This window comes from Haemaphysalis longicornis, unplaced genomic scaffold, assembly GCF_048455015.1.
Source record: "Haemaphysalis longicornis isolate Haplotype H1 unplaced genomic scaffold, Haemaphysalis longicornis Haplotype H1 scaffold_8, whole genome shotgun sequence".
Lineage (NCBI taxonomy): Eukaryota > Metazoa > Arthropoda > Arachnida > Ixodida > Ixodidae > Haemaphysalis > Haemaphysalis longicornis.
The window spans coordinates 41,659,029-41,666,240 of record NW_027526445.1 but is presented as its reverse complement, the minus strand read 5'-3'; the positions used below and the strand labels follow the sequence as shown (position 1 = coordinate 41,666,240).

General features: G+C 44.0%; 1 pseudogene; it reads right to left on the bottom strand.

The window, feature by feature from the left end:
- Positions 1–444: 444 nt before the first annotated feature.
- LOC144148266 (uncharacterized) lies at positions 445–6,522 on the bottom strand (annotated as a pseudogene).
- Between the last annotated feature and the right edge of the window lie 690 nt (positions 6,523–7,212).

The window sequence follows — 7,212 nt, the reverse complement described above, 5'->3', positions numbered from 1 at the left end:
ATCTGTGATTCCTTTGCACTGCTCTAGTAGTAGTCATCGTCATATGCATCGATATCGTCGTGTTCCTTATGCCAAGCATGATACGCGCGGTAGCCCTGGACGACAGCGCCGCAATTGTTTTCCTGCTTCGCTAAAGCCACTGCGCGAGCCGGGAACCCGGCGGTCACCTTCAGGCACGTGCTCGCGAGTGCTAAGAATTTTGTGGGTATTTTGTTTGCCAACGGCGAACATACGGCAAATAAGAACAGCTCTTCTGCGATGGCGAAGGAGCGGCTCCGAAGCTGTCGATAGATAGGCTTCAAGAGCAGGGTTACAGATGGATGTGAAGGTTGAAAGTCGGTACGCTCCAAAAATATTTTGGCGATAATGTCCCTGTATCTGTGCAACCTGTTACTTGCAGGAGAAAACTGTTACCTGCACGGTTACATGGGTGCAACCTGTCACTTATAGTGTCACTTGCACGACTGTCATTGGCGTCGCCTTCGAGCTCTCGGGAGACCGAAGCTGGAGCGGCTTCGTGGGCTGATCTGTTTCCAGGTAGCGCAGTATGACTGGGAGCGAGTGTTCTCTGCCTTCAAACACAAATAAAGTTGCCTGCAGAGAAAATTTCCAATGGCTGATTTTGACTCACTGAAGCTACCTGTTTTAAGTTAGGGACTGTGGGCCATAGCCAGCGCAATGGCGACCTATCGTTTGCCGTTAAATCCTGAGGAGAATAAAAATGTATGTGCGGTGTTTTCGGAACGGTGGCGTTTCCCTCAACAAGCCGCTTAGTCATATCACATTAGAATAACGGTGCAGCCTGCCGGTACCGCATTGAGGATGTCGCCTCCCATTAAGAAGCAGAAAGTGCGATCGTTGAAAACCATCGTTGCTGGACATTAACACGGAGAAGTTGGCTTCCAGCGATTGATAAATCGACTGGGCCCGAAGCAAGATTTTTATAGTCCAACTCTCCGTGTTCAGCCCACAACATCATAATGCACACAAGAACAAAAGGAGTCCAAGCGGAACACAGTGAGTTTCAAAAATTTTACTTTCAAAGATTGGGTGAAATATTACCAAAAATTGAAATAAAAACTAATACCTTAGAACGTTATTTAGAAATAGAAGCTTAACTCAATAAAACTGCTGCCCTTTTTTGTCAGAAAGTCAATGTACGCACAATGACAATGGTGAACTCGTCATCCTGCAAACGTTAAATGGCAACAAAAAACAAAGCGGCGAACGCGGAAAATTGTAAGTTTAAATTACGTAACCTTCATTTTTTTTGCTTGAATTTGAGGGGAAACACATTGGAAACCTCCAAAAACGCCTGAAAGAGCCAGGATGGCCTCCAAAGAAGACATGAGTATGTATCTGCTTCCGTCTCCTATGCAGAGTTATAAAAACAGCTTTCTAGCGTTTCTCCACGGTGCACGTCCCGCTTTAGGATCCTTGCAAATCAACGCACCACTTGCAACATTTTTTTATTTATTTATTTTTATTTTTTTTTCATTTCAGGAAAAACTGCGGATGGTTTTTCATCATCCTAGCAGGAGAAGGATACATCAGGTTCTTAATACAGAGGTCAAAACTAGAAGACGTCGGATCATGCACGCGGTCGCAAGGCAGTGAATTGCAGTCGTCAACGGTTCGTACAAAAAAAAGAGTACTTGATCTTGTTTTTTAGCTGCATATGGTCTTACAGTTTTTGAGTGATTTAACATTGCTGAGAGCTGGGGAGGTGCCAGAAAATACAATTATTTATTTAAACCGGATTCGTTGTTGTATAGTTTATAAAAGAAGGTTAACTTTGCAATTCTTCGCCTAAATTCGAGTGGTTCAAGCCCACATTTATTTAACATTTCAGAAACGGAGGAGAGGCGCCTAAAATCTGAAAAATCAAACCGGTCACTTAGCCACTGAATCCTTCCAACTTTATCTACGGCTTTCTCTAAGTATGGGTCCCACTCAACGGATGCGTATTCCAGCAGTGGTCGAACTAGGGTTTTAAAGCCTGCAAGTTTCACTTTCCAATCACAAGATCCCAACTTGCTTCTTAAGAAGCTTAGCTTCTTGTATGCCTTGGCGCAAACGTTGTCGATGCGAGCGTCCCAGCTAAGTTTTTTGTTAATAGTCAATCCAAACTATTTTACGCTATTCACAAATTCAATACTTTGGTCACGGACATGGTATTTATATTCAAGAGGGGTTTTCTTGTGTGTTATTGTAAGAGCGAAAGTTTTTGAGCAGTTGATAACCATCTGCCACCTCTCACACCAGCCAGCATTATTACATAAGTTTTCGTTAAGCAATGATTGATGCAAGGGGCTACTGACAGTTGTATAAATAGCACGGTCATCTACAAATATTTTCACAGTCACTCCGGCGTCAATATCGTCACAAATATCATTTACATAGATCAAGAACAAGAGTGGCCCTAAGACGGACCCTTGAGGCACTCCTGACAATACATCAAGGTTTTGTGATTGACAGCTGCTAATTTCTAGAAACTGCGTTCTGTTTTTCAGAAACGCAGAAATCCAGTCCACAAGGCGGGAAGCAATCCCTTCACGCTGCATTTTTCTTATCAGTAGAGAGTGCGGTACCCTATCAAAGGCATTCGATAGGTCCAAAAATATTGCGTCTATTTGTTTTCTATCATTGATAGCATTAGCGAAGTCGTGTATGACTGACACGAGCTGGGTCGTCGTTGATATCTTTTTTCTAACCCCATACTGGAAGCTGCCTAATATGTTTTTTGATTCGAAGAACAAAGTTATCTGGCTGGAGAGGATGTGCTGAAGTAGTTTACAACAACTAATGATTAATGATATTGGCCTGAAGTTCGAAGACAACAGTTTGCTTCCATCCTTGTGTACTGGGACAATTTTTCCACGCAACCAATCACGCGGTAGGCATCCGTCGTCCAAAGATTTATCGAACAAAATATATACGTAATGCGAAATCATGTCGGTATAACGCTTCAAAAAGGCATTGGGGGTACCATCAGGGCCAGAAGACTTCTTTGTATCAAGTTTTAGAAGAAGAAGGCAAATACCATTGACATTTAAATCTATATTCGGCATTACGTTAGGCGAGAGAGGTGATGGTTCTATCGGATTGTCGGTTACACACGGTTGACTAAACACACTGTGAAATGTTTTGTTTAGCTCATTAGCAATTGCTTAAGGATCAGTAACCGCGCAGCCGTCAATGTGAGGCTGCTCAACAGACTTTTTGTTTCCGGACAAGTATCCCCAAAACTTATGCGGTGCGTTTCCCATGAAGCTAACAAGTGTCGTTCCAAAAAAATAATCTCGAGCGGTTCGTATTTTGTGCTTCTGTGTTACTGAAAGGGAAGATATGGCATGGTTATCTTAACGCGCTGCTTTACGTTTTCTTCATATTGTTCTTTTCAATTGTATTACGTCACGTGTTATCCAGGGGTTTCACCGTTTCTTTTTATGAAATTTTGGTAACATTTATCGAGACATGATTCAGTAATGTTTTTATACGTATTTTACAGACTTGATACGTCCCTCTTGCCTCAAAGTCACCGAAGCACAAATGAAGTGTATGTATAATAGCTTCGTCATCCGCAGCAGAAAAGTTAAAGGCACTCTTGCTCGCACAATTCTTTTTGACACGGCAGAAATTCGAGGTATGTAAAACCTTCTTGTGATCAGAGATTTCATCATAAACACTGACTTTAGTGTAATCTGGAAAGTTTCCAACGAATAGAAGATCTAGTACACTTTGTGGACCTGACCTGTGCAATGCAGTGCAGCCTGCCAAGGTGCCCACCATGGGCTCGAGCGAGCCAAGCCGTAAACAGCCGCGGCGGCCCTCGCCACGCGTGCCAAGTCACTCCGCGAAGACGAAGTAGCTCCTCAGAACTTGGTTTAATTCCGAGTAATCCACGGTACAGCAACCAGCCCTGGTATTACGCTCCTAGCCCTGGGGCAGAGAGGGGGGTAGCCGCCGACCGTACGCTTCAAGCCTCAGAGCCCGACGCGCAGGTAGGGTAATCGGCAGCTGTTGGTGCAGTGGCGTAAGCCGCCAAAGCGCTGAGGGTGATGGGCCCGGCTAGGACCGGAACCGACCACCAGACTGACTGAGCAAATAGAACTCTCGGTACATTCGCCGACCTCATGGAAGTGAGAAAACGGCGGTCGCTCAGGCCGAAGCGAGCGAGCAGCGTGCGAGCACGAAGTACTTGTCGGACAGGGCTGCCAACCTGCGAAGCCACTTTTGCCCTAGCTCAGATAAAAAATTCCCTAGATTTCCCTAGATTTTTGCTGAATGTGGTTATCACATGTTTTCCCGCGGATATTGGGTTCTAGTATGCGATATGACTGCCGAATTTACTTTTAAGGCATAATTATGAATTCAACCGTTTTTGAAGTTACGGAGAGAAGGTGAAAAAAATGTTAGAGCCCAATGTGTATTGCATTTAAATATTTTATTTCATCAAACCACAAAAGCAATAGAGGGTCATTACGGGGGGGACAGGTATTACTGAATAACACCTAAAAAATTACCTAGAAAGTAAAAGCAATCGCTCGGTGCACACACAACGATACGGCATTCCATGAAGCACTACGTGTTACAGCGCCTTGTATATAAGCCGAAGACGTGTTAAAATATAAAAATAACATATTCAAGAACACCGCAATTCAATGCAAAACACAATAATCTTGTACTACGACACAGAGCACTTGTAATAGCAGCAGGTATATATGAAAGAAGGATAATAGGAACGAGCACAGACGATGCGCAGTGCACGAGATATTCGAGCGAGCAAGTTTATGAACTTCATCAATCATGTTCTTTTGCTATTTAAACCAGCAGTGTCGAACGTAGGAGTGATAGCATCGCTCGATGCACATTAATGGGAAATATGTATCTGCGCTTCATCGGGAAACTGAAAGGCATAGGTACATAAAAAATAATAAATGTTAAACTTAACAAAGGGCACTATTACACGACTGAAGGCATAAGTCCATGTGGACGCAAACATTTCCCTAGATTTTGACAAATTTCCCTTTTTCCCTAGAGACAACTAAAATTCCCTCGATCTAGGGAAATTTCCCTAGAGTTGGCAGCCCTGCTGTCGGAGTCGGCACCCAGCCAGTCTCTCCTGGGTCCGACCGAAGCGCGTGCCCGCCGCCGCGAGCCCTTGGGCGCCGGGGCCACTACGTCACGCCCAACGTGGCCCACGGACCGGCGCGCATTGGTCAACCCGTGCCCCTTACAGGGAGAGGGTGTGAGGGGCACGGGGGTGTGCCCCTCACATCTATCTCCCCGAGGGTGTCAACCTCGCCCCTCGGGGAGATAGATCGTGGGATACGTGCCCGCGTAATTGGGACTAGTCTCGATTAAGATCCCCACAGCTTTCAGTGCTTTGGGCAACTCTGGTAGCCTCTTTAACAAGTTGAACGAGAATAAAGTTCAGCATCAATTCAAGCAACAAGTTACAGTTCGCTACGTCTGTTGAACCTGGGTGAAGAGTGTGCCAATCAATCGATGGTAGGTTGAAGTCCCCCGGCTAATATGATTTTGTGATTACGTTTGTACTTCTGGTGCATGTAAGACTGAATAATTTCCAAAAACGAGTAAGGCGAAGAAGGGGCCCGGTAGACTACAGCTACAAGAGCCGAGAGCCCACGAAAATCAATTTGACACCATACACTTTCATTGTCGATTATTTCGTTCATAGTTACGCAAGTGATTTCCTGTTTGACTACCAAAGCAATGCCTCCTCCTTGGCAGCCTCGATGACGTCTAACCATTTTATGAGTTCGGGGAACTATTTCAGAATCTAAAATGTCCGCAGTAAGCCAGGTCTCTGTAATTGCTATGATTTGGGGATCATAGGTCAATATGATTTCTTCAAGCTCGTGAACTTTATTGACAATACTCCAAGAATTAAGGAGAACAACTGGCAATTGTTTGTGATTGAGTAATTCATCGCGGTTACATTGCGGGCGGATACATTTCAGACAACCCTTCTGCTCATCATCTTCGTATATATCGTCGTTCACACTAAGCTTATCGTAATCAAGCCATACTTTGCGACCTTGCGCATTAAAATCACTGCAATGAGATCAGAGTTTGCTGCGCTTTAATAGAGTGGCCTTGCAGAAGTCATGGTTTACCGAGATTGTTGTTCCTTTTAGTTTGTGACAGTTCTTTAAAACTTAAAGCTTCTCGTTGCAGTCTAAAAAATTAATTATTACCGGTCGTACTTTATCGAGGATTTCTTTCCAAACCCTATGTACTCTTTCCACAGAGTTAACAATCACTCCGAATTTATGCCCTATCCATTCCTCGATTATGTTTTCTTAGTTCTGCAGCATGTTCATGATCCGGTTCGGGAAAAACAAAAATAAAGAGATTGCGGCGTCTACTTCGATAATCTAAATCGTCCAGACGGCTTTGATGTAGTTGAAGATTACCTTTCAACGCTGTAACTTTGGCCGGCAGTGCCTTGATCTCTACTTTCTGTTCTGTTATCGCTGCCATAACATCTACCATTCGAGCGTTAACCGTAGATTCAAGCTTATCGTGAGCAGTAGCTAAATTTTCGATTTTTGTTTTCAATACTTGCTGGAAAGCAAGTATAGTGTTCATCATTTTTATGAGATCGTCTATATCAGGCACTGGATTCTGCTCAACATCCACCGCAAGAAGAATCAAAATGACCGTCCAAGCGTCCACAAGAAGTCATGCACAAGTCTCCGGGCATGGCAGAACCACAAAGGTGCAAATCTTGTCAAAAACGTTGCGAGTGTTGACAGTGGTCGTGAGTGGTATTGGCCACCACCTGTGAGGATTGGCAGTAAACAAGGCTTTCAGCCGCACACGGCTGCCCTAGTCGACCTACTAATGTTCACTTAAAGACTTGCCCTGGATACCTAATATAAGACGTCACGAACCACACGATTTAACGGTAGAATCAAAATTTGGCCTTAAAGGGGCGGTGAAATGAATTTGTCTTTGCTTAATATTGTTTTGTTTTGTAAAGTTTCTTATGTATGTCTGCTGGAACGGCCTATTATTAACATAAAATCGAAATATTTTCACAATCCATTGGTTCTGGAATTTAGGAGACGTCTTTAAGATTCGCGTTTTGATGCGCATCGCAAGCGGCCATGCGCACATAGTCGGTCGGCAGCGTAACTAGCAGTAACGTCACAGTAAGAACATCCAAAAGTTAATCTTTGT